Below are 26,744 nucleotides of genomic sequence, written 5' to 3' on the forward strand. Positions count from 1 at the left end.
ATTTGTAATTGTCTGGTAATTGCCTTCAGTAATTGAAAGCCTGCCAGGTACTTACTGTATTATTTAAAATCCTGGGTAATTTTTCTGTAATTTTGATCATCATGGTTATCACTCTGCCCTGGTTTTTACATTCTAAGGATTGCATGCCCTTCTGTGCTGCAAAAAGAGCACATTGTGATGTCTGAGTGCTAATAACATGTAGAATGAGAAAGTCATGTGTTAGCAAATTGTCTCTTACAGACGAATTTTTTTAAAGCAACACCTTTTGGACCTCAATGCCTCACAAATGTTGCTCTTGATTATTACTGGGAATGACACTTAACTCCATTGTTTACATTGAGTATTACATATGATATTGTAAGGATTAATATTAATTACATATGATGTCATGATGATTAATAAAATCAGAGTCTCAAATATGCATAAAAAACCTCAGTCGGTTGTATAATTTTGCCCTGGAAAAGTCTATGCAGTTGAAAATAGACTAGTGCCTCACCTCTGCTGTTCAGGCCTGAGTAGCCTGTGCAATTAGAGATAATCTAAGCTTGTAAAAGTTTTAAACAAGTGCTTGGTTGTTGTCACTTTGAATCTCATGAACTTCAGTAACTAGCACAGTGCAAGGCAAAAATGACCATCTTTACTGAACTGAAGAGCAAATACAATGTCCAACAGATGCATAAAAATAATAAAATTAGTTCAGCAGAAACTCTTAGGAGCCATCTTAAATATAGGACTATTTGGTCTTAATTTAGCCTGTTTGAGCTGAACATTCCTAAGATTAGATTTTTCATGCTTTTGTATTTGTTAGTCCATGTAAACATGTCTAGGCCACTCCAATCCATTTCTCTGGGATATGTAAAAGGTGGTGGCTGTATCTCCACTTGGTGGCATGAGTTGTTTTGAAAACTAATAATGGAAGTTTCTGTGAGGCAGAAGTGTCTTTCAGGAGATTGGGAGCTCTTCAGCTGATTACTGGGAAGCATGGGATGCCATCACAGTCACTGGAAAAGACTACAAAGCCTTTAAATGTTCTGTATGAATCCTGATTTCCTTGGAAGGTTACTTTAGTCAAACAAAGTCTCTTTTTTCCCCTACCTTGTTCAATAAGTGAACAAACCTTTGAAAAGCCTACAAGTGATCAAAATATTCCTTGAAATCATCTCAAACAGAATGTAGCCACAAGGTAAAATTCTTACAAGAGCAAAAATTGGTCATGCACAATTACTTCCTGACACACAAAATAGCTGGCTCGGAGTTCATATCATCATTAAATAAATGGGAACTAACAAAAAGTCCTTTTTTCTTTCTCTGTCCTTATTACTGCAGAATATGTTTTGACAATGTTTTCTTAGTTAATTTGGACCCAACTCAACCTTGCTTTTATTCTGTGTAATGATTTCCAGTAATGTAAAGAGGCTATATAGGCCTGCATTTTGGATTTCATAGATTTTTGCTCCCACTTTGGTAGACACATAGAGGACAAGGGAAGGGGATGGGATGTAGGTCTCAGTGGTGAGCAAGAGCAGCTTAAAATGAAAGGAATGCTGTATTGTAGCATGGCTTACCCTCACTCTATGTCTGTCATGGATGCATCAGATAAACTTGGCACAAACTCTAGATATGTATTTACTTCTCATTATTTATAAGAATATAGACTGCCTTCTGATTTGCTATGGACAACATTCTGCTAATGTTAACCCTAGAATAACACCTTCCTCTCACATAAAGTCAGTGAAGCTCATTGCAGAATGTTGTCTGATATGACTGAGGATTTCTGAGTTGTCTCCTTTCAGGAAGCCAGTTCTGGTAGCAGGCAGCTTGCTCTGTTACTCACCAGGATATACACAAAGCCTTTGGAAACAATGCTGCCAAAGGAAGCCTTTAGTGCTTTTCCTTTCAGTCCTGGCACTTGACATCCATTATATTGGTGTGTGAATGAGAGCAAATAAGTGCATGTTTAGGAAAGAATAAGTTGATAAAGGCATTGCTACATCTTACTCAGGTCATCAGCACAGTTTTACTAGGTGCTTTAATGAGCATCTGTTCCTCCTTCCTGCTATCAGCAGTCAGTTCATCTTTCCCCTGTATCACATCACAGCCCCACAGCCCCGCTGTTCTCCCTGTCTCCATCCCAGCTGAATCCTCCCATTCCTGAACAGTCAATCACTGCCTTCCACAGTCAGTCCCTTTGAAGCTAATTTCCCCACTCCTGAAAGAAGATTCTACTGAAAATTAAAAAAAAAAAATGAAAAAATACAAAGTTCAAAAAATGTAAGCTGTATGGAGAATGGGATAAATGTTGATCTGTAAACCTTTAACAACTGGGGCCTTAATCAAAAGGTGTAGAGTCATCATTCTCCTCTAAGACTGACAAGGGAGCAATGAATGCACAGAGCAATGCAACATCTTCCACATGATAAAATTAAGAAATTAGTCTGAAATCCGGGTTCTGATCTGACTCCCACCCTTTTGATCTGAGATTAGTAGTCCTACATTTCACTTAAGTCTCTGAAAATGCCAGATGAGCTCTGAAAGGGAAGTAGAGCACTTTAGAGCTGACACCACTATCAATCCTGCCCTTCTCTGCATTCAGAATTTGCAAATATCATGTTCCAAATAAGAACAGGTAAAGATTCAAATAATGATTATTACAGCCACTTGATATTCATTTGGTATTGTGCTGTTATTAGCTGTTTGGCTGAACAAAGAGGTGTTTCTGGGAGATAAACTGCCTTTCCTTAGGCTGCTGCTCAGGCGCGTTGTCACTAAGCCCATCAGATACAGATGGGTTCAGAGAGGAGGCAGGTCAAAGACACAGAGAGTTGGATAATTCCCTTTTTTGCACTCCAGACAGGGAGTAAGCTATCTGACAAGCAGGTGCAAAGTTACTCCCTCCTTATGCAAGCAAGGAGTAGGAAAAAACACTGACTGAGTCACAGTTTGTCCCGTGGTCTGACTGCATCCCCTATTTCACTGCTCACTCAGGGCCAGAGCAGCCGTGTGTCAGCCAGCAGCTTCCTTAACTGCACAGGCAGGGAAGTGCTCAAATGCATCACATCCACTTTTCCTTCCCACTGTAAGATGAACTGTAATCTTGAGAGCAAGACTAGTTACGAGGCTCTGGTTCAAAGTTGGGTTATAAAACCCAGAAACATATTCCACTCCCAGCATGACACTAATGGAATATCTCAGTGGTGAGTGGTGGTTTGAGGGCTGGTATATGAAAGACCAGAGATATAAATGATACTTATGTGCTGCAAGCTTCAAGAAAAATGACAAATGCACTGTAGTTCCTGTGATGATGATTAGCTGTGAGTGGAACACACAGGCCCGTTTGGGTGCTTTTTGCTTGTTGAAAATACTTGTGACATTACTGGGGGGTGAGGGTGAGGGAACAGGGGGGAAGGAGAATATCCAGTATTTCCTTCCTTTTGTTTTCCTTTAAAGCTGAAAATGCCACAATATAAGAAGACCTCTGAGCAAGTGCTGGGCTAGATCCCATTGCTGGTGCATTTGGACAGAACATTGCAGAGCTCCTCAGAGTGGTCCCTGGGACATGAAGAACAGGTAAGTTCTTTCTGCAAAACCAGGCATGGGTTGCCTTGTTCTTGTTCAAAGAGTTCTCTTTAAGGCAACTATCTCTATTCAAGACAGTGTCTTAGTGGCTCAGTAGCTTCTTTAAAATAAAAATTTTTGACTACTGTGCCAAGCCTTTCATTTGACCCTTGACTTGTTTTCAGTCTCCTGTCTCTGGATGCCAACACAAGGGTAACAGCCCTTCCAGAGGCTGAGATAGCCCTGGACCTCTTTGCCATACCTGGACAGACTCATTTGATATATTACAACACAACTGAATTAAAATCAGACTTATATTAATTTACTAGAAAGAAAATCTGGGTGAATATATCTTGCTTTATAGCTGCAGGGCTCTCTGTACAGAATGTTTGTTCCAATTTACCTTTTTCATAAGGCCATTGACAGCCTTTGTATGCAAACTGTAAAAAAAAATATGGGTAGAGCTTACCAGTGTGCTCTAAGGTATTTCATGCTATAAAATTAGAGTGTCTGTGCATTAATTTTGGTAAGGAGATTAGCAAGGAGATAAAGGCAATTTTCTTTTCTGTAGTGAATTACTGTAAACCCGATTTGTCACTTCTTTCTTGGAAGATCACCATAGCAGATCAAATAATGTATGATCTAGTAAGACACATTTATTTTCACTGTGTCTCTCTCTCCTTCTGCTCTTCCCTTCATCACAGGAGTAAAAGTTGCATGAGAGGGTTATATATACAATTGTACTCCGTTGTAGTTTGCTATATTTTCCTTCACCTTTGGGTAAAGATGAATTTTTTTTGCCCCCCAAGGAGTAACCCAGACACCTCATAGCCATAACTTCTATTATCTTCTTGCCTGGAGAGCTTAGATCTATTCAACTGTGAAATAGTTTGTCCCTATATTATGCAGCCCTGGTAATTCTCTCTTTGGCATTACTCAGAGATGCCCAGGGTGGAAGCATCACCTCCAGGAAAAGAAGGTAAGAAGTTGAATGTATCACCAGAACTTTTCAATAGGAGGGAGGAGGGGAAAAGCCAAAGATGTTCATGTATCTTAGCAAAGTGTGAAATAAGAAAACTGAAAAATTATCTTTGAAAATGGATTAAGTGTCTTTGAATAGAGTGTGGGATATTTTTGAAGAGCAAATCCCAGCTGTTTGTGGAATTTTCCATTATGCAACTGAATTTCATGACAGTAGAGCATTTTTTTCCACTGTCTAGACTCCATAATAAACCTAGTTTGTATATACACTTATGCACATGCTTACACATTATGGAGATGTCAGAAGAGATGTCACAGTTAAAGATTGTTGCTTGCTTGAAATATACAGTTAAAGCAGTACTAAAATTCCATTTTTTCACACTTGAGTGAATTCAGACTGAATTTAGTATCCAACTTTGACAATCTAACTCTTTAGAAGAGAATTTTATTCTGGCTTTGTTTTTGACAAATAACTTACTGGCTTGCAGAGGAAATCTTCTTCTCCTGCTCTTCTCTGTCCTATATTTAAAGGTTGGACTAAAGCTTTTAAAATGTTTGGGTTTAACTTTCATTTAAAACACTCATAAGATATATGCAACCCTTTCCACAGCCAAAGAAAACTGTAGGATATCATAAAAAATTCAATATTTCTTGTTTGAGGATTTTTTTTTCCATGTATTGCACTGTTTTGTGACGGGTTATGAGTGAATGTGTTGGTGTGGATGACAGGCTGTTCACAGGGAAGAGTGAGGCAGCAGATGTTTTTGTACAACCTGAGCAACACCTGGGTTTGACCTCGACAACAGATTCAAAAAGTAGGTTTTTGAGTTAATGTGGCTGAATAAAGTTTGGAGCTGAAAACATTAAAGCAAGTCTCACTGGATTCTCTGCTCAAGAAGGTGGAATTTTGTACATTTTTAATAAATAAACAGAAATGCAACAGTTCTACTATTTTTTTCCCCGCTGAACCAGCAAATTCCCCAAATCATTAAATGTTGATTCTGCTACTTGGGTCAAAAGAGATCAGTCCATATCCTTCCAGGCATTCTCCAGCTAAAATAGTGTCTTTTTCTAGTCTAATACTATCTTGAACGTAGTCCAATTCTGACATTTTAAAAGTGATTTACATTGTGTTTTTCAGAACAGTTTACAGTGAACCACACAGAGATTAATCAGTAAGTCTGTTCCAGTCTCCAGCTACTTGTATTTTACCCTATTCTAAACCAACTTTTTAGGTCAGGACTGGGGGTAAACAGAAACGAGAATGTATGTGAGTGCTTGGAGTGACTGAAAGATAAAAAATGGGCATGGTTTTGTATTAGCTGATTAAATTTTCAGAAGAAAATTTAAATAACACAGACTTTAAGGGGTGTGTGAAGCAAAGGCAGATTGGTATTTGTGTGGAGCTTACAGCTAAGGTAGATTCCACTTTTTCAAGGAGAAATGTCCACGTGATTCCTTCCCAACTTCCTCCCTGGACATCAAATGGGCATTCATGAGTGCAAAAATGCCAGAGGACCTATCCAGAGCTCCAAGCCCTTCCTGATTTTCATCTGGTTCTTCCACAAGAGCAATAATACAGTCTTAAAAATATTTAAATGTCAGAGAGTGTTGTCTCAGGTGGCTCTGTAGAAAATTTTACTTTTATTTTTTCTTTCCCACAATAATTAAATTCTGGCTGTTTTTCTGCAAAAACACTGATAGCATTATAGCAGGTGAAATATAAATTTGACAGGCAAAAACATTTTAGAGGCATATGGTTTCATGCTGCACCACACAATGTTGTTATCAATTAATAAAGAGTAATTTCTAATACTCTGAAAGATTTTCAAGGTATTTCACAGTTCAGAAATGTTCATCCACATAAAAGTAGCATCATTTTTTTAAAATTACTGATTCGGTCTGATATGGAAATATCTGGTCCTGATTATTTCTGTCAGTGGACTTTGGGACTGTGATGGATGTAGTCGACTCCTCAGCCAAAGAAGTGTAATTTTGGTAGAAGCTCCAAGGAAGGCAAATTCCTGAGCTGCAACTGGACCAAAAACTTCTCTAGTTCCAATCTGTTCTCTGAAAACCCAGAGAGGAGCAGAGTGACCCAGTGAGCATCGACATGTATGAGCTTGGAACACCGATCGTGAGACTAACACTTCAACTGCAGGTGGATTTTCCAGGACTCATTTATCAAGGAACAAAGTTGTGGGTACAAGGAGTGTCACACCTACCTTCTCCTTTGCATGTTATTTGAATACAAGACAACCACTTTATTCCATTAATATGGCAGCCTAAGTGAGCCTTCCTTGAGCTCTCCCTACCAAGCAGCCTGACTGCACAGTGGTGGTCTCCTCTTGAACTGGGTACCTCTCAAGGGGTCTCCTTGAGGCAGAGAGATCTTTCACCAACAGCAGATTCTGGTAAGTGACTGATATTGTGCATAACCTTGAATGATAACTTTGATTTTTGTCTTGGTAATTTTGATTTTTGCAGCTTTGAATCACTGCCTAAATGATTGTGCAGTACAGTAATAGAGTGAGCCTCGCCAAGGAACTTTGTTAATACCTTTGATGGTGGTTCTTTAAGCGATGTAAATCACCCATTCACAACAAATTGGTACAGTCAGCAGGATCCTAAATCAGGATTTGTGATGGATTCGTGATGAATCCATACAGTCGGCAGGATGGCAATTAGTGTCACTGATTACTAACAGAAACAGGAAATAAGTCCGAGTCCCAAATTCTCAGAAGGGGCTCACAGCCACTGGTATGATTTTTGTTTTTTTTGTTTGTTTGTTTGTTTTGTGGTTTTTTGTGGTTTGGTTTTGGGTTTTGTTTTTTCTTTTGTTTTTGGTTTTTTGGTTTGGGTTTTTTTAACAGTATTTATGGTCTTAACATCCACTGCTTAATCATCATGGTAATTAAGTATTATATGAGTAGATTAGATTTGCTCTAGAAAAGAATAAAGCCCAAATGCATGTGCTAAATAGAAGTAGTGATATCATACTTGATTAGGTGTTACTTTGGTGAATACTTAAGTGGGAGTGAAAAGAAGCAGTTGCCTCCTGTGAGAAGACTTCCACTGCATGTGACAAATAAACATTTCAGCATCAATCTCCCCATCATCAGGAAGGAAGCTGTGACCTAAATCCTCAGCACAAGCATCCTCCTCTTAATTTTGTTTTAGACCTGAAATCCTGGGAGACAAAATAACTATGTAGTAGAAATGGTGCAATTGTGACATCTTCCCTCATTACAAATTACGTAGTGAGGTACTTCAACACGGAAAATCGACTTTGTGCCATCTGCAAAGTCATAATCTTACTCTTAATGCTTTGGTAGTCTAATTAATGTAAATACACAAGTCTGAATAATTGCTTTGAGGTCACCTTAATTAGAACTTCCATCTTTTAATTGGCAAAGAGATTAATTAAGATATACCCTCAACTGTCCACTAAATCCCATCCTTTCTATTTTATAAAGAATTATTCCATCTCTACACAAGTGCAGGTCAAGAATACAAATCCTACCTCACTCTTCCATTCTGCCAGTGGTTTAGCTACAAAGGGAAATCTTCCTTGAACATGAACACTAAATCCCATGGAAACACTGGCATCTGGCTCCCTGCATTCCCTGTGTATGGATGAGCCATGGAAGAAACAGCTGTTGCCACTGCAACTTATTCTTCTCTGGAAGTCCAGAGGAAAAGAAAGGGCAGGGCAGAGGGAGCACTGCCCCCAAGCTGGAGGGACCCAAACAGAGACCAACCCTCTTGGACACGTCAAAACCTTGGCAGCTGCTTGGTAACCTGAAAAAGAGGAGCCATGGTAGGATGCTTAGAAATTCCTGGGAAGGGGAACAATAGGGAAATACCTTTAAAACCTCATTAACGTGAGAGTTTCTAATGCACAATTTTCTTTTACCCAGAATGCATGATCTCTCATTAATTTCATGATCTCAGCACTATACACTAGGTTAAGTACATCTGCACTGAGTTTTCAGAGGAAATTAAGTGAGAACTGGAAAAAAAATTGGAAGGTGGCATTTTCAGCCAAGTGCCACTGCCAGGTGTAAAGATTTCTGCAGCTATTTACAGCCAACCCTTGGCACTGCTGCTCTTTTGAGACCTCTCAGTTCAAGCTAAAGTCAGGCTGCTTTTCAGTATGCCCAGCATTTTTCCTGTCTGGGAAGAGGCATACCTCTGCAAAAATTGAGTTTTCTTGATGAGAAACAAAACCTTAACTAATAACCTATGGCAAATCCATTCCTTCTGTACTGCCAGCCATGCAAAGACTGCTCAGGATAGTCTAGGGTCAGAGCGATTAAATTTAGAAGTCCTAGCGAAGTAAAAAGACTAGTTAGCAGATTTATTGCCAAATCAGACACTTCTCATTTAAACTCTTGAACAAAAAGTCCATATTTCCCCTTCAAATTCTTGATTCTCTCTTGTCCGTTCAATGTTAGATGCTTGGAGATCCTGAGTTATACTGTGAAGAATGGTGTTTGTTGAAATCCCATTTATGCAGGAGGTGGACCTGGAGCTGGGATCCCACCAGAAGTCCACTGCCGTGGAGAAAGCTGGGAAAGCAGGTGAGCTGAGATTTCCACAGGAAGTTATAGCTTCTTTCAGTGCTTTCCTCAGAGGAGAACGTAGAAATAGCTGTCCCATAGACTGGTATAATCTTTTGGGAGGGCAGCAGTGACACAAATATGTTCATCCTCTTTCTCTTTCATCAAAAAGAACACATTTCTACCACAGCTGCATATAAAAATTAGGTAAGTAAGAAAGTAGTGTTGAGAGGATTTTTGTATAACAGATTCAAACTTCTGTATGAGAGCTCAGAAACTGCAGGTTTAAATAGCCTCTGTTTCCAACTAAATTTGCCATGCTCTGCCATGAGCAGAAGCACCTCTTTATAGTGTTGCCTTCAAACATAGATTTAAGAAACAAAAAATATAGTGCACCACCACCATTGATAATATGCTGTTTCAACCTGTGAAGCTGCGCCCATGGTATTATGAACATTGTATAGCACAGAAACACTGTAAAACAAACCCTTGCAGATTAATAAAAATATATTTGCCTCCAAAATTATTTCAGTGACCCAGCAAAGCCTCAAGTAGCAGTGTTCCTTACTGTACCACCTTTACCTCTCTGTAATGAAGACTTGAGAAAAACTGAAGAGGAATAAAAAGCCTGGCAGGCCAGTATATAGAGGCAGAAGCTGTGAGCAAAGACAATGCTGCTTCTTGTTTGATTCCTTCAGCATTCAGGGAAATAGGTCTGTGTTCTCTGAAAATAATAATAGGTCTTCTTCAAAGAGCTACTGGTCTTCCACACATATTTCCTCTAAGCAGAAAACCCTGCAAAATCCTGAATGTGTGGGTGAATGCTTTGGTCAAAAGAGCAATTGTTGCTTCCAAGTTGCCTTGTCATCTAAGTGACATTGCTGAGACGAAGGCCCCTGAAGGATCCTGGCATCAGGGACCTCCCACAGGTACTGTGAACAAATCAAAGGACTTGTCCGATGAGGAGTATAATCATATTTCCCTTCTGAAGTGAAGACCTCCCTCCTGACCTTCTATCTGCTCAGATTAATTCCAGCACTGTTATAACACATTCATTTGCCCTCAGGGGAAAGGAGATGCCTTCACCAGAACATTTCCACACGAGGACACTAAATCTAAATGGATTGGGGTTGTGGGTGAAAACCATGAATTAGAAACCTTCTCATCTACAACTCTCCCTCTCCTCTGGGCATAAATATCCCTTCTCCAACGGGGTTCTCGAAGCACTAAATCCTGTGGGGCTGAGTCAGAATGTCACAGGGATGAGCTACAGCCAAGTGTGTGCCACACACCAGACTGATCCAGCACGGGGCTGTGGAACTGCACTGCTGCAACCCAGCTGTCCTGAGATGATATAGCACATCATAAAACCAAGACAGGTACTGAAGAAAAGCAACTCTTAGGAAATATGTTGGTTTGGACTTGGTTTGGAACTTCTTTACTTCCTTATCAAATGGAAAATGTGTCAAAACCAGTAGGAATTTTTTTTTAAAAAAATTGCCATTTTTCTGATTAATGACAGTGACGCTATTGATAGTTATTGACTCTCTCTTCTTTTATATGGATTTGCACTTTAATGTAGACTCTTGTCTATCTTACAGGACTGGATAAATAAGTGACAGATATGTGACAATTGAATATAAAATGGACATCTTCATATAGATTATTTTCCTTGATATCACACAATTCATAATCTTTATTATAGGTCAATCATCTCCTGTGCAATCTTCATCAAAAATAATCCTGGATATAATTCTACTCTCTTGCCTAGGAGAGAAGCAGAGCAAGGCTGAAACCAGTTTGAGACCCACAGTCTAAGACCTGCCTTTGCTTTTAGGCAGGAGGCAACAGAACTGGCACTTTTGTGCTGCTCAGGGATGACTTCTGAGGTATTTGACAAGGAATGTGGGAAAACAGTGAAAAGATATCTCAGTCCATGCCAGTCAGGCCAGGAGAGGGGGTTGGAATGTCTGCTTCCCTGCCCCCAGGGGCTCCAGCAGTGAGGCCCAGCTATCCAGGACCATAAGGGAGTTACTCAGCACCTTGTCAGCACACACAGCTGAGCTCTGGACCTCCTGTTTAGACCTTCTGCTCAAGGAACTGCAATGAATCATCCTCAAAAGTCTGTTCATGCACAGTTTGAGGAGCTCTCAAGATTTGAGCCCATCCACCTCTCTTTTTTTTTTAAAGTTTTTGTTAAGCATATGATGGTGTTTGGAAGCAGAAATTCCTTCTACCAGGACTGGTCTACTTTATTTTGGTCAGAACTGAAGCAAACTGAAAGCTAATTATTTCCTACTTCAAGAGCAATAGAGTGTTTATTGGAATGTTCCCTACAATCCTATCAGAAGTGTTATAGGAGCCCAGTAATAAATGAGTTTCCAAATAATTAAATGCAGCTCTCCATATAGACAGATCACTCAAGAAAATGTCTGTTACTTTTTTTTTCTTCCCTTCTTCTGCACCAACACCAGTTGTTACAAAGCAGGAAGAAGGTATTCACTGGATTTTAATATAAAATGCCACCATTTTTTACTGGAATGTTTTACTCAGGGTGAAATTCATCCTCAGTGAATTAATGTTTAAAGCTAAATAGGAATATTATTAGTTACATCATTTAAATGTAATTTCATTGGGTGCAGATTTCTCACCTTTTTTTATTTAATCACTCTAAAATTGGCAATGTAAAATTGGAGCTTCCACCATTTTTAATAGGATTTTTGATAACATTTATCTCTAATTGCGTTTAATTGTGTTTTAGAGAATTACTTTCATTCTTGGTCAAAATGATGTGAAATATAACAACAGCTATTTGTATGCCAGAAGGAAAAAGAGAAGTAAACACTCTCTGCTGGCCTGCAGAGCCAGGGCACTGCAAGAACAGGTACTTCCCATCCTTGCCCAAGGGCAGTGTGATGCTGAGCACATCCAGCACTGGGTAGAACAGCTAAACCCCACAGTCTCATGCACCAGCATCTGCATTTTATCTTCACAGTTAGCTGGGTGTGAGCAGGACTTTTAAGCTGCAGTTCCTGAATGGAAAGTCATTGTTAAAACATTTTCATCCTGGCCCTGTGTAAGTACCTGCTTTGACACGGAAAGTTACAAAGGCTGAGAGGGTTTGCTTAAAAACTTTGGTGTGTCTGCCTTTATCTTCATTCATAGCAAACCCACCTCGAGCTCAAGTCTCAGCAGCTGGTAGATTTTTGTTCTTTCCAAAAAGTGTCAGCTTCTCCACCCGAAACAGTGTGCACAGCCTTTGCTTTGAAGACTATCCTTGGTTTTATTTTCAATAAAATCACTTTTATTGAAATCTCTCACGAGGGTACCAACTTGCCTCATCAAATGCTCTTTAGTAGTATTCTTTATGATTTTCTTCCCCTATAATTTATACTGGGGAACATAATTTAGGAGAAAAATTAATAGCAGCAGCCCCTGAAGACAGTGTGGTCAAACTGAGCCAGATTTTTGCTAATGGCCCTCTCACCTGACTTCCCATTGTGCCTGATTGCCTTCCTGTCATTCATGTGTGTAGTCTCTGCTGCCTGCCCAGCTGGGAAATCTCATATCTGTGCAGAGTAGTGGAGTTGGAAGAACAAATCTCTTGATCAAATTCACAGAGAACAAAACAGCAGCAAAACTAAGAACTGGATTTAAAATTTAATCCAGGGTTTTAAGTGTGTATTCTGCCTATAATTTGGTAAACGTGACAGTTGTTGATTACTTGAACTTCTACTAATATTGGACTAACTAATTGGGAAAAATTACTAAATTGTTTTCTGAGATGAAAACTGGGTAATTTGTGGGTATGTTCATATACTCACTACACTTGCTTTCCATGATCATACCAGGTAAAATTAGAAAGGCATAAATATTTATGCAGAATAATGCTTAGGGAGGCACAGCATGACACAGGCATTTGTATCTACATGAGTTTGGGGCATACTCATCCCATAAAAACCTGCTGCTCATGAGCCACAAGAGGAGATTTAACCTCAGTGCTTCTTCAGATCTCCATTATCCAGGTGCCTCTTCCATTCAAAACCCACAGTTACTGGGAATGATTATACAGTTGTCACAGAATTTATTAAGCATACAGAGATATTAGTCATACACATAAAATACAGTGCCCTTTATTAAAAGAGGTTAGTGAGCAACTAAGTTTTGGAGATTTTTTATTTTTTAAGAAAGTTGCAGTTGAAATGGCTGGTGCTTTTAGAATTCATGGTTCAGTTGTGATGCAGTCATTCCAGCCAGGCCATAATGTTGAATGACATTTGGGTTAGAGAAGACCTGGTACTGCAGTAATTGTCCATCCATATAGATTTTTACTGAATAAGTTCCATTTTAGTGTCTATATATATTGACCCCAACCATTTTAATTTTAAATGTTCTATCCAGAAGATTGCAAATGCTGATGATATTTAATCTGACATTTTAAAGACAAAAGGCACCCGTGCTAGGGAGAAGTGATGGGTTAGAAGAATGACACCAGAGTGACACCAATTAGTCAAGGGTTGGGAAATAAGAGCTACTTTGTAATGTACACATGAAAAATAACAAAGATGCTTGTTACCTTCTGAGTGACCAGGCTGAATTTATAGTATAGATTATATATCTACATTATAAAGTCTGATCTAAGGCATAAATCAGATGTTCTCGCCGATCTGATTTTTGTTTGAATTATAGCATGCCTCTAAGAAAAAAAAAAATCTTTATTCTTACTAAGTTCTGAAGTCCTTAAGAAATTCAGAAATGGCTGCCAATAATAAGAAATGTGAAAGATATTATTTCTACTCCTCTGTCTCCCTCTCTCTCTTCCCCTCCTCACCTTAAATATATGGAAAACACGCCATGTCAGCAAGAGTCTGCAGTTCTCTCAGGGGTATCAAAGGGGAGCTACCCCATCCGAGAAGGGGGAGTGATGAGCATGATTCAGCTGGGAAGAAAACATCCTCTGTAACATCATCAAATGATGAAAGCTGTGGGCCCTGGATTTTACCAGCCTTTGAATCTCCTGCTTTCAATCCTTTTGATGGAAAGACTCGATATAATTGTGAACCCACAGGCACGTCCTTTTGAACCGTGGAGACTGCAGACGACTTTCATGCTGCACAGGGTTTGCGTGACTTAAATTCACTACCAGGAATGTCTGGGGAGAGAAGGTTTGGGACTAGAGATAAAACTGGTACAAAGACACCAGCTGGATAATAACTGTGTAGGGCTTCAAACCTCCAGAGTGGGCAGTAGTTAGAAGCATCTTACAACGGACCAGAATTTTTTTAATCGCTTTCACCAAGTCCCTCGTGCAGCCTTACGATTAAAAAGTAGGTTATTGTCCCTTTCAAAAGCATATCAGGGTAGCAGGTTACTTAGTAGATAGAGTAGGAATGGATAGAGCAGGAAAAAGCAGACATCCATCTCAATTCTGCTCTTCAGGTCTTAATGAATGTGAATGGAGACTTTGGTGACCTGGCAGAGTTGAGTTCTGAAGGTCAGCATACAAGCTACTAGGGGATCTTTCTGTTTTAATTCATGTGGATGTTTTGTAGATCTGATGTAGTGTTGAGGCTGGAAGCTGAAATATGTAAAAACAAATGGCATACAATCTAAAACCAGGCAGCAAGTGGCTGTTTTCTAGGTCCATGCAGCTGTATTAGCTCTAGACTGCCTTCCTTGCTTCTAAACCATTTCAATGTCACTGTGAAGACCAACAGAAAGGTCTGACTTGCACTGTGATAAAACTGCATTAATCAGAGTTGTGTTTCATTACTTTAAACTAAACTTGGGGATTACTAGAAATAACTATAGCATTGCATTTTGTGCTGTGGAATTCACTGCATGAATTTGAAAAACTAGTGTGCTGATTACAAATATTAGATAGATTACTGAGAAAGCAGATGTAAATGCTACTTCATGACTTCCTTAAGCCTCAATAGTGAAAAGTCAACAGTGAGTGCAAATAAATGCAACTAAAAACATGGGAATCATATTTATCAAAAGAGTGAAGCCTCCAAAACTGGCATCAAAGCTGTCCCTGCTCAGTGGCTGCCCAATGCCAATGATTCAGCCCTTTGAACATAAAACACAGAGCAAGGAGGATTTAACAACTGGGCACTGAAAGTACATGACAGGCAAAGGCCAGGGTGTCCCTGGCCCAGATGAAGATGCACAACCATGTGGCCTAAAGCATTCCCCTCACAGTTCTATACGTTTCATTGATTAGACTAAAAAAACTAAGATTTGTGATCATGACTTTTAAAATGTTTCAGACTTGAAACATTTTTATTTGAAGTGGCATACTACTGCAACTCTTCATTTTTGTGATACTTTGCCCACTGTTGTTTGGACATCATAGAGTTGTTTTGTTTTCTCAAAATATTTTTCAGAGATCCAGCTCAAAACCGCAAGATGATGTTTGGTTTTTTTTTTTTTTTCCTCTAGCATGTGGCAGTTATGATGAATCAGAATTTATTCTGTGTTCTCTTGATCACCATAGTAACCTGGGTTCTCTGTGTTTCATGAGAAACAAAAAGTTATTTATTTGACAGGGATGGATTTCTGGGAAGCACTGGTTTACGAACACCAGTAAAATATTTTAATGGGACTTATTTGCTTCTCAGGTTGTTACATGTACCAGTAATTTGCTCTTCATCGGTCATGAAGACCTCACAAGAAGAAATCAATTGTAGTCAAAAGGTGTTATTAGGATTACAGCTATTTTCTGCTCTCAGCAGTTGTTACATAAAGCTGGACAGTGCCCTACTCAGTCCAGAGAGTTTACATATATGCCAAGCACAGTAAAGGTACTTCACTAGCTATTGAGCTTCTTTTGTATTCTCAGGAACAAAAAGGGTTCCTAAACTGCAAAAAAAAGTTAGCAATTGATTGTTGTTACTTAATGAAATCATTGCTGTTTTGTATCAGAACAGGTCTATTCTTTTCAAGCCCAAAGGGTGAGATTGCCCATCATTTTTTAATAGTTCCTTTGGTGGTGCAAATTGATTTATTTTATGAAATTACTTACTTTCAGTGTGTTAATTGATCTTCCTGACTGGTTACTCTTAGCAGGGATCAATCCATTGATCTGCCTCATAAATGACCCCACAAAATGCAGACAACGGCACAGGGGCAGTAACTGGTGTCCAGTGTGGTGCAGAAGAAGCTGAAGAGCTCTTTCTTCCCAGCCCCTTGCTCTGTGGGACTCAGCCATCGAATCTGCCTTCTTATTGAAACTTTCCTTAAGCAAATTTTAGTCTTAGGGAAAAGCTGTAGGGAAACCAGGGTGACTGCCCATGCAGGTTTTCCTTTATGAAGAGAGTTCCTGCACTTTCAGTACCCTGTGGAAACACACCATGTTATGACATCGTCTCAGAAAGGTTTTTAAAGAAATCCATCAGAAAAAGATGTGATCATTACATTTCCAATCTCTACCTGCAATGAATGCTTCATTATTGAACATCATTATTATATAGCTATAAACCTTTTAATTTTTTCCTACCTTTAAAATTTACCTAAACCATAATTAAAACCACACATTTTTGAATCTCCAGTCCCTCAAGCATTCATATATTACACCTCTATTTTCTTAAACTTTTTGTCATTCTGCAGTGAACCATAGTTCACAATACAGACAAATTTAAAGCTTGAATTTCATCAGCCCTGTAGGGATTTTTTCACCCAGAAGACTGAATTTATTTCTTCTGACTCAGGAAGAATTTTAATATGAACTCCGAGACGTTAAATGTAACAAAAAAATAATGGAAAATACAGCTAATAATTAAGAATTTTTATTTTAATGGAACCACAGTTCTAGCATTTAACACACTTATTTTACATCCTGTAGGAGCAGATGCAATCAATACCAAGCACCAAGCAGAACGTGTATATCAATTGCATAAAACCCTCTTTCATACTCATGTTATCAAGGTTTTCTAAGCTCTATTCTTAGGAACACCATTTGGAGGATGTGCATGTGTATGTGTAAAATGAACTGTTATTATGACTTCATCTGTGTGTGTGTTGGCACTGCAGGCAGTTCTGCTGAAGTAATAACTTGGTTGTATCCAGAAGGAGAAAATCGGATCACCAGACCATTATTCAGAAGGAATTGCTGAGTAAGTGCATTGTGTTTTTTTCTTTCTTGCCAAGAGATTAAATACCATACCTGGATATTATTTCATAAGTACCACACTCAGAGTACTTATGAGGCAGATAAGGGAAGACTGGTAGCACAAGCAAAAATCAGAGGCATTAGGAGTTAGGAAATGTTAACTGTGATAGATTCATTTTTCTATCATAATGAGCTCACTGGGAATGCAGTGGGTTTGCTCTACAAAACAATTAATTAAAATTTTAGCAATGCTTTTTATTTCTAAAACCTGCAGAAGACAGGGGCCTGGTTATGGTGTGCTTGATGGTGTAACTGTGGAGATTAGGTTCACATTTTTCAGTGGCTTTATAGCAAGCTAATACTGGATCGACTCCATTCTAAATGATCAAAGATACCTAAGTCTCATTTTCAGATTTATTTAAGGCAAGTCTATATAGGCAGGTGAACAAAGAGAGAGGCTTTCCCTGGGTGCACTCTGAGGTGGCCAACACAAACCAGTTCTGAACAAGAGCAACATAACTCAGTTTAAACTACTAAGCCCAGCTGAGCTTTCCTAACAGGATCAGCCAAAATGCTTTTGCCCAAGTGTAGGGTCACAAGAGTCTTGACTAACTTAGAGCACAAACAGGTAAAATTTGCATTGTCCTTGCAGCTTTATCTGCAAAATGGGACTAAAAACATTTAGCTTTCACAAAGATGATACATTTAAGTAATGTAATGTTGGATATATTGGATACAATAAGATCTTGGATGGGAAATTTCATAGATGCAAAGCATTAGATCAGTGAAGCCCACAGTTTATGCTTTCACATCCTGATGATCAATGTATGCCTGTATCTTTTTCCCAGAAAATAAAATAATTATTTCTGAGGTAATGGTGAACAGGTGGTAGAGAACTTACATATATGGGTTGTACATAATTTATTCATCAAAGGATATTTCATTTCCTTTAGAAATGTCATCAGTAGAGAACACTGGTGACAGATACCACACACAATCCACCTTTTGTTATTTCCATAGAGCCACAACACACAGGTCACACACACCAAATAGAAAACTTTAGCTCAAGAAAATAAATACAATTGTAGAATGGATTTGCTTGCACAGATACATAGAAGTTTTCCAATAAAGCAAGATGGTACTATTGATTCTGATATACACACCCCCAAAAATACAGGCTTTGCAGAGTCAATACTGTCTTGATTTAGGTTTTAACCCAACCCAAAAGTCTCAGACTCGGCTCCGTCCACTTATTGATTTGTCTGGCATGCTGGGTTGTTTTTTTTCCAGAAATGCTTTTCTGCTCTCAAATTTTAGCTAGCTCTCCCAAAAGAATGTCACAAAGAGCAATTCTGTTCCTTACAACTGAGCTATTGACTGTCGTAATAAAAAGGAAAGACAGAAGTCATGTCAGCTTAGCTTCTCACAGGACCTTACAGTGCTCCCTCATTCAAAAACACTTATGTAATCAACAAGCAATGAGTAATGAGCTGCAAAATATCAGCAGCCCTTAATTTTCTATCAGGTATGATAAAAACTTTATAAAGCTGTGCTATTCTTGAGGAATAAAAGACCTTATAACTACCACCAACACATCAGTTCTTTGATATTTTGCCACAATGCTTCCTTTTTTAAAAAATATTTTTTTCTCTTCTGCTGCCTGACATCTAAATGCCTATAATTTTAGACATCAAGACCACATGCCAGAAAAAAAAAACACACACAGGAAGAGAGCTGAAAGATATTATTTTTTCCATTTGTAGACAGCAGTTTCACCTGATGTGCAACTTCAACACCTTTATCTTTTTATGGGGAAGGAGTGGGGTGAGAAGGAGCACAAAAAGACAGGACAGCTTCTTTAATAAGCCTTAACAATTTTGCTTTTATTAAATTTGTGCAGAGAAACTGAAAACCTTTAGGTAGGGGCAAAAAAAGCCTTGATGATGAATCATAGAAGAAAGCAAGAGAGGAAATAAAGACATGCTTAGAAGAGATTAAACAAGCCATAAAGTTTTTAATAAAAGTAGGATATAGGAAATAGAAGGAGACATAAGTGGTTGATTGAGGTGCAAATGTATGTGTGGGTGGGAGGAAAGTGAAGGGTGAATTTGTCTGGGGAGTAAATCCATTTAGGTCATTATAGTTCAATATGGCCATGATCCAGAAAAAGGCTTGAGCATATGTTTGGTGTTAATATGTGAGTCACTCACTCAGCATCTGAGCTCTGCTGACTTGCTCAGGCTCAGGTTTATGTGATTTCATTAGAATTCTCTCTTGAACTATATCAGCCTACCTTAAAGCCCATAAGGCAACAAACTGAAAGACTGAGTGGCTTTGGATTGGGTATCTTGAAGGACCCACTTCTGCACAGAGAAAAGTGTACACTCTGCTTTCCATTAAGGCATGAGCTTAAACAGGGAAACATACACAGAGGCTGAAGTAGAGAAATGTCAGTGGCAACCAGAGGGGATGGATCAGGGGACTGTGCAAGCCTTTAATTGCTGGAAGACTGCTAAAATGTTATAAGAGATGGCACTTGATAATCAGATTTAACTGGGCCAAAATTACCCTGCACTTAATACTTATTTGTGTGGTTCCATCAGTGGTGCCTGTGCTCACAGGCTGCAGGGTCACAGTGGAGAAGGACCAGCCCAGGACTACCAGCTGTGCCACAAACGTGCCCAAGGACAGGGCAGAGCACAAGTGGGGGTCTCCAAAGTGCCTCTGTGAACATTCTTTTTGTTGCAGTCATTAACAGCTGATAACAAGAAATGGATTCTTTGATTTTTCTTTCTACCCCGAGTTTTGGTGGGATTTCTGGCCAGGGCAGAGAAATGATTCTAGAAGAAATCTGATTAGGTCCATCGTTCTGAACCACTAATGTGGGCTCATTACCTTGTGAAAAGATCACAAGTTTAAATCTCACATATTTTCCCCCCATCTTCTCATCTCTGGCAGTCCATTATTCCTCTCTAAGTTGCAATCTTACATTTTCTAAGGTAGAAAAAAATACCATACTGCCTTTTCAGAAATGAACAAAGTAGAAAAGATTAGATACACCCAATACATGTCAGAGTCACTAGGCACCATATTTATTTTTCTTAACTTTGTTTCCTGAGAAACGGGAATAGAAAAATCACAGCTTTCATTGAACAATAAAGTTAATTTCTAGTTCTCAAGGTTTCACAGAAAGGCATTAAAACATAAGTCTTGCAATGTCACCACAAATATCACTTTGACTTCTTGAATTTTCCTCACTTTTGAACTGGCTCTCTGAGGATGCAACTATTCACTTATACAAGCAATTTGCAGTATAGAAGGACCTGTTTATCTAATATGTCACTGAGTCCTTTTTCTCCCAGGAAGTTGTGATGATGCACAAGAGCAAACTATACTAATAAAACCAGTATGTTCACGAGGTATTTTTTAAATTGCTGTGTCTTATTAATAAGCTAATAGCTAAAAAGTTTCTTTGAAAAAATTCAGAAGTTGAAATTAAAAACTGTGTCTTTTTCAGCATTTTTATGTTTCATTTATTGGTACACTCTCAATCAGCAAGATGAGGTGGCTGATAATTATTCAGGGTTGCCAATTAACCTACTTAGCAGGTCACACAGGTAACTGGTACAGATTGTGTCAAATCTCATTATTGGGATAATAATTTAATCAGCCAGTGCATTGACTGAAGGCCAGAGAATCTGGAGAATAAATTAAACAGGAAAATAAAATCAGTACCTAGACAGACATTATATTTAACACATGAAAACAGTTTATCACACAAGCATACCACTCACTAGTATAAAGCATACCACTCACTAGTAGAAACCCAGTAAAGTCTGGGGTGGGGGTTTTCAATCACAATATCCAGCATGAGTACAAAAAAATGTTAAATGTTGCCTTGCTTCTATGGATATGATAGTTTAACAAATGAAGAAGCTGTGAGCATGAGTGTTATTCCTTAGCATTTAAAGAGACAAGCAATGTAATTGCCTTTAGTGCAGCGTTACAGACCAGACCTTCCCTGGCACATCTGCTTTGTGATCTATGTGGAACAATCCTGGCCTCTCCTTTGCCATATATCCCAGCCTTTTTCAGTTCTTTGTGCCTGGCAATGACAAAGGAATGTCAAGTAAGAAAGTCATGTAATGGATAAAATCATATTGCTGGATCTCTCAAGGACAGGAGAGAAGAAAAATTACAATAAGTGCAATTTTCAGTCATAGAGTCGGTGAGAAAGCTGTACTTTCTCTACACAATAATGCTCTGCATTTACAAGGTGACTGAGTAAATAGGAGATAGGAAGCGTAGAGTCTGTCTGGAAGTAGAAAAACATTTTCTGGGCAGATTGGAGAAAGACCTACTGGAAGGAACAATAACATGTATGAAAAAGGGTTTCATACATATAGGTTACATGTGAGTTTGAAGCAGATATATACTTGTTATCTTCTTCAAAGAGATGCACAAACTTGACTAGTAATTATCAGTTTTAATATTCAAAATATAGACTGAAGAAAAAATACCACTACTAGTTAGTCCTGAATGTGTGAGGTGTAAGGAGCTCCACAGAACTGACAAAAGTACACGCAAGACTCCAGAAAAGATGACAATGTGGGGAACCTGCCCTTGTGTTCATGGCCTATTTCAGTGGTTTACTGTCTACAAGAACAAGAGGGCTATAAAAGAAGCCATCACTCCTCTGAGCAGTGGATCATTCAGTTTAAACATATCTCATAGATGTTATAGCCAAGAATTACAGCACATTGTGAGCTGCTCCAGGACTTGTAATTTATTCGCTCGGTAGGGAAAAAAAGTGACTTTGATCTCAGCTCATGATAGGCCTGTAAAATGAAAAACAGCCAGCATGCAAAAATAGCCAGTGTGCCAGGAGTGAATGCTGATCTCCTAACTACATTTGTTTGGGTTTGTTTTTTTTTATATAACAATGAGCAAAACCACATGCTTAAATTACTAGGTGTGACCTAGACCCCTCACTTATGTTGTCAAATATATTATTTTGAATCATACAGCATCTTGCCCCTGGAGCAGTGTATATTATAGCAGAAAAACTGAGCATATCTATCCCAATTCTGGAATTACAGAAACAACATGCAGCTCTGAAGTGTCTATTTAACTAATCAATAACTTCCTAGAATTTTTTTTTTTTTTTGAAGACTAAAGTAGGATAGCACCATCCATGGATGCTATCCACTAGTTCAGGAGTGTCAGATAACAGAACCTGCCTGCAGGGGAAAAATCACTTTCATGTAATTAGTAGAAAACTTAACATTGATGAGTTAAACTTCCTCATTAAAACTTCCCTTGATAAAAAAGCAACAAGCCTAAAGGTAAGAGCTTTACTTATTTATTTATTTTAACATAAAGCAAGAGCTCAAAAGTACTGGATAAATTCAGTGTAAGGGCCTCTCAGGATATGTCAGCAGTTACAAAAGGCCCAGTCTGCTTTTCTGGTTCTTGTGAATATTTCCAGTGTTCTCAGCTCACTACCATTTTTTATATATTAGGTACTAAAGTTATGAATGGCTAATCAAATTACATGAGCCAAGATCACAGTAAAGAGTGATGGTAGATTAAGAAACTCCATTAGAATACTGAATATTACACCACCCAGCTATCTAGAAAAATCAGACTTTAGAAATGCTTTGATAAGGCAAAACATTATTGACTCAACTCCATGATGGTCTAGAGAGCCAGCATTTCAGAGATTAGCTTAGGGCACTAATATAGCCTAGGCAGCACAATTCCATAATGTGAAGGCAGGATATATTCTAAGCAGGATTTCAAGTCCAGATAGAGATAAGCCCAAGAGCACATAACAATATGGATCCACAGGTGCACGCCCTGCTGTAGCTGTGAGGGACTTGCAGAGACTGAACATACACAAACTGCATCTTCTTCAAAGATAGACTGTTCTGCATGAGAGGTTCCCTGAGTGATCTCTGGGAAAAGGATCAATGAGAAACTTTTGGCTTCCCTTGCATTTATTACATTTACCACTAAAAAAAAAAAGTTTTCTATTGTTCTCTTATTTATAATTCACAGTCTGTAATTTTCATGAAAGTAATCCCATTATACTGTTGTCTTAGTACCATTTTACAATTTTTCATTTTAAAAGAATGTTTTCCAACTACACCACTATTACTTCAATTGACAACAATCACACGTGTATTTGTTAACTACAAATATCATAAGAAGAATTACTGGCTGATATTAAAGAAACATAATACAGTGTGATAGCATTTTGGACAGATCCAGACAGGCTAAAATGTTACTCAACACCTCCTCCCAGTAGTGTGCAGGCTTGAATACTCCTGGTCAGTGCTAACCTTTCTCATTCCTCTCCTTGCCAGACTAACCCTGACTCAGTGCCCATTCACCTATAGAGGTGATGTTAATTTGCTGACACACTTGCAGCACACTGAACCACACACCCCTCAGAAAGTTTGGGTAGGGAACAGCTTCTTCTCCTTCTGGTGAGAATGCTGACTGCTCACAGCTGCTGATTTCCACTGAGGAGAAAACAGCAAGCAGGCTTTAATCAGAAGAGGGGGAGACACGGGAAAAGACGGGCTCTGAGCCTCCCAGGGTTAGAGCAACTCCTCCCCAAGGCAGGCACTGCGATGCTTCCCGGGGTCTGCCCCTGCCACCCCCCAAAATAGAGCTAAACCTGCTGCAGCGTGGCTGCTTTGCCCTGTTCCCCCTCCCTGTCCTCACTTCACTCCCTCCTCACAGAGTGTTGTCTCAGGGGGCAGATCAGCTACAACCTACTGGCACCCTTATCTGAGCATCTACCCCGATGCCAGGGCTGGCAGAGCAAAGGGCAGACTGTTTTTGTTTTTAATCTCATCACAATTGCCTGTTTCTCTGGACAGCAAAAATGGTATTAAATCACTGCAAGCTGTGAAGAGCCTGGACCACTCTATCCCACTCCCTAGGCAAGCATTTTATCTCAGGTTGTATTTTTTACAGATAGATACTATATATTAGACTCAACACAGAGCACAGTAATCCCTCTTAAAGCCCTGGTGAGAAGAGCAGTGTTGGAAACTTGGTCTAGGACGCAAATTAGTCCCATATAACTTTCCATGCTGAAGGTGTCACTGGCTGCCTGCATCTGTGCTGGGCTGTGCTGGCTCAGGAAGCGACAAGTCTTTTGGTCCAGGGCTGCAGAACATGGCTGATTTTTTGTTTGCCTCTCTGGCTTTCCCACTGCTCACAGAAGAAAGATTTTATCCCTCAGTAAATGCACAGCTGAACTAATACATTGTCAGGGATTCACTGCAAAAGGACAGTTTACTTCTCAAGATAATGCTAAAGATTCACAAGTGTAAAAGCCTGAAACAAAATGTAGAACATTTTAAACATAATGCAGTGAATAACTACCAACTTTCCATAATAATCATCATTCAGTGAACTTATTAATAGAATAAAAGCAATATTGAAGCAAACACATGACCTTTGACACAAAAAATGGGTTGCATTTCATATTACTTTACTTAACTGCCCCTTCCTTCTCCCACCAAACAGAAGCTTTATTGACAAAATGTGCTCTGGCAATTTAGTCTGTAGACTTAAAGAATGTGCAGCTCTGGGAAAAACTGAATTATGGGTTCTATTTGCGAGATGAAGAATGGCATGTAATAACTTAATGAACTGGAAGTTTATTAGTTGTAAAAGAGAGAATTAATGGAATGCGTTGTCTATCAATCTTTTTTTTTTAACTCAGAAATATTCAGGTGGGTAAACGCCACATCCATTATGCATTTATTATCTTACTAATACCAATGTGTGCTAGAATCTCAGCAAGCTACAAAAATATGTCTCAGCTTCTAATTTAATGTGGATTTTATTAGTCACTTTTAGAGGCTCTCTTCTAAACCCAGCTCTTTAAAATATCTACTCAGATATTTGGCCAGCAAAAAATTCACTTGAACACAAGAGGTACCTGCTCCCATCATCCAAAGGTGCAGCCTCTGTTCCTTGTCCAGACTGCATTCATCAAAACTGGGCAGTGAAAGGAATTCACACACAGTCACAGTGACAGCTGCATTTCAATAGCTATTTATTGCTCTAGAGACACATCAGTACAAAAGGACAGTGAGATAACAATTTTAACAACAAACATGTAGAGAAACCAGTCTAATATAAAATGGAAGAATCAAATCCTTGGCTATTAAGGAAGTCTTCTCCACTTTGTAAAGTACAGGGATTCGCTTCAGCTGCACTTTCACATGGACTTATTTATTTATTTTGCACAATTTAATGATTTGCCTCGAAATAGTTTGGACCATGATACTTACGTGTGAATATGCACAATGATGACAATAATAAAGTAGTTTAAAATCTATTACAATGCTTCTCCCAGTCTCTGATGGTATTGTGTCTTAAAAACACAAGGTAACAAATAGAATTTAGCCCTAAATAAATACATAAAACATATGTGCAAAAAACAAAAAATGACAGAGAGTAGTAAATTCAAAGTTCAAGTGAATGTATATGAAGGTATATATAGAACAAAGCAGTCAGGTTCTAATCTACTACCCTCAACATTTCATGTGCTGCATAGATCCTCAGTTAATTGCGACTTTGACCCTGCAAAGGATCAATCTGTTTGCTTTGATTTTCTTTTCCAGAAATAAAAATAAGCAAGGAAAGAAAATCTGCATTAATTTATCCCTCTAATAGGGTCCTATGGGTGGCTTTTTTTGGTTTACTGTTTTTATTTTTCACATGGGCAGTCTAGCAGTAGAAATGTTACGTACATTAGGCTGTTTAGAAGAACAGTCATAGCCATTCCACTTAGCCAGGTATTAGCATACTACTGACATATTAGACCAATTTAATGCATTTTTTTCTTCAATCATTTACGTTTCATCTCGGAGGTCCAATAAAATGGGATTTTGAACTGTCTGTGCTGAGCATAATCAAAGGGCCAGTAATCCAATAATTTGATTTTCTTGCTGAAGAGAACAGAAGAGAGGGAAAGCCATCTTTCCCTTGCTCCAGCAAGTGACCTGCAGGCCTGCAATAGGCTTTAAGCTTCCTGTGTAAAACATACCCCAAGGGCAACAGAAGGCCACTTAAATACAGCTTGGAGGGCACAAGTGGAACATGGCTGTGGCATGTTGGCTTTCTGCCCAGGACTAAATTCCAACCATTAGCATCAAACACTCATCCTGAAGCTCTCAAACTGAAATTAAATGTCATCTATCAAATGAATAAACAATAATAAATTAAAGTAGCAGAAGTAAGTTAAAAAAAAATAAATTGCAGTAATTTTTACTGTGGATCATCTCTCCTGGATTGCTGTTCTGGACTGCACCCCTCAGATTATCTTTCAGCCTATTTTTTCACTACTGGATTTTTGCACACGCAAAACAGCCCTAGAAACACAAATTTAATTTATTCATGGCCTGTGTTACTTGTTACTGAAAATATAGTTTTAAATAGTGCTTGCTTTTCCCGTGCAAATAATTTTGTTTACTTCTGCTAGTCATAGGTTGAGTCTAAATTAC

At 38.7% G+C, this 26,744-nt stretch overlaps 1 long non-coding RNA gene across 2 annotated transcripts in view; it reads right to left on the bottom strand.

The window, feature by feature from the left end:
* Positions 1–26,744, bottom strand: part of LOC127471834 (uncharacterized) — a 69,244-nt gene that overhangs the window by 24,987 nt on the left and 17,513 nt on the right. For both annotated transcript variants that reach the window (XR_007904775.1, XR_007904774.1), the window contains exons 4-5: positions 16,126–16,438; positions 8,780–8,866 (exon numbers count right to left, since the gene is read on the bottom strand). This is a non-coding gene — a long non-coding RNA (uncharacterized LOC127471834). The remainder of the gene's footprint in view (positions 1–8,779; positions 8,867–16,125; positions 16,439–26,744) is intronic.

This window comes from Manacus candei, unplaced genomic scaffold, assembly GCF_025592945.1.
Source record: "Manacus candei isolate 608988 ecotype Guabito, Panama unplaced genomic scaffold, ASM2559294v1 h1tg000003l, whole genome shotgun sequence".
Taxonomy (NCBI): domain Eukaryota; kingdom Metazoa; phylum Chordata; class Aves; order Passeriformes; family Pipridae; genus Manacus; species Manacus candei.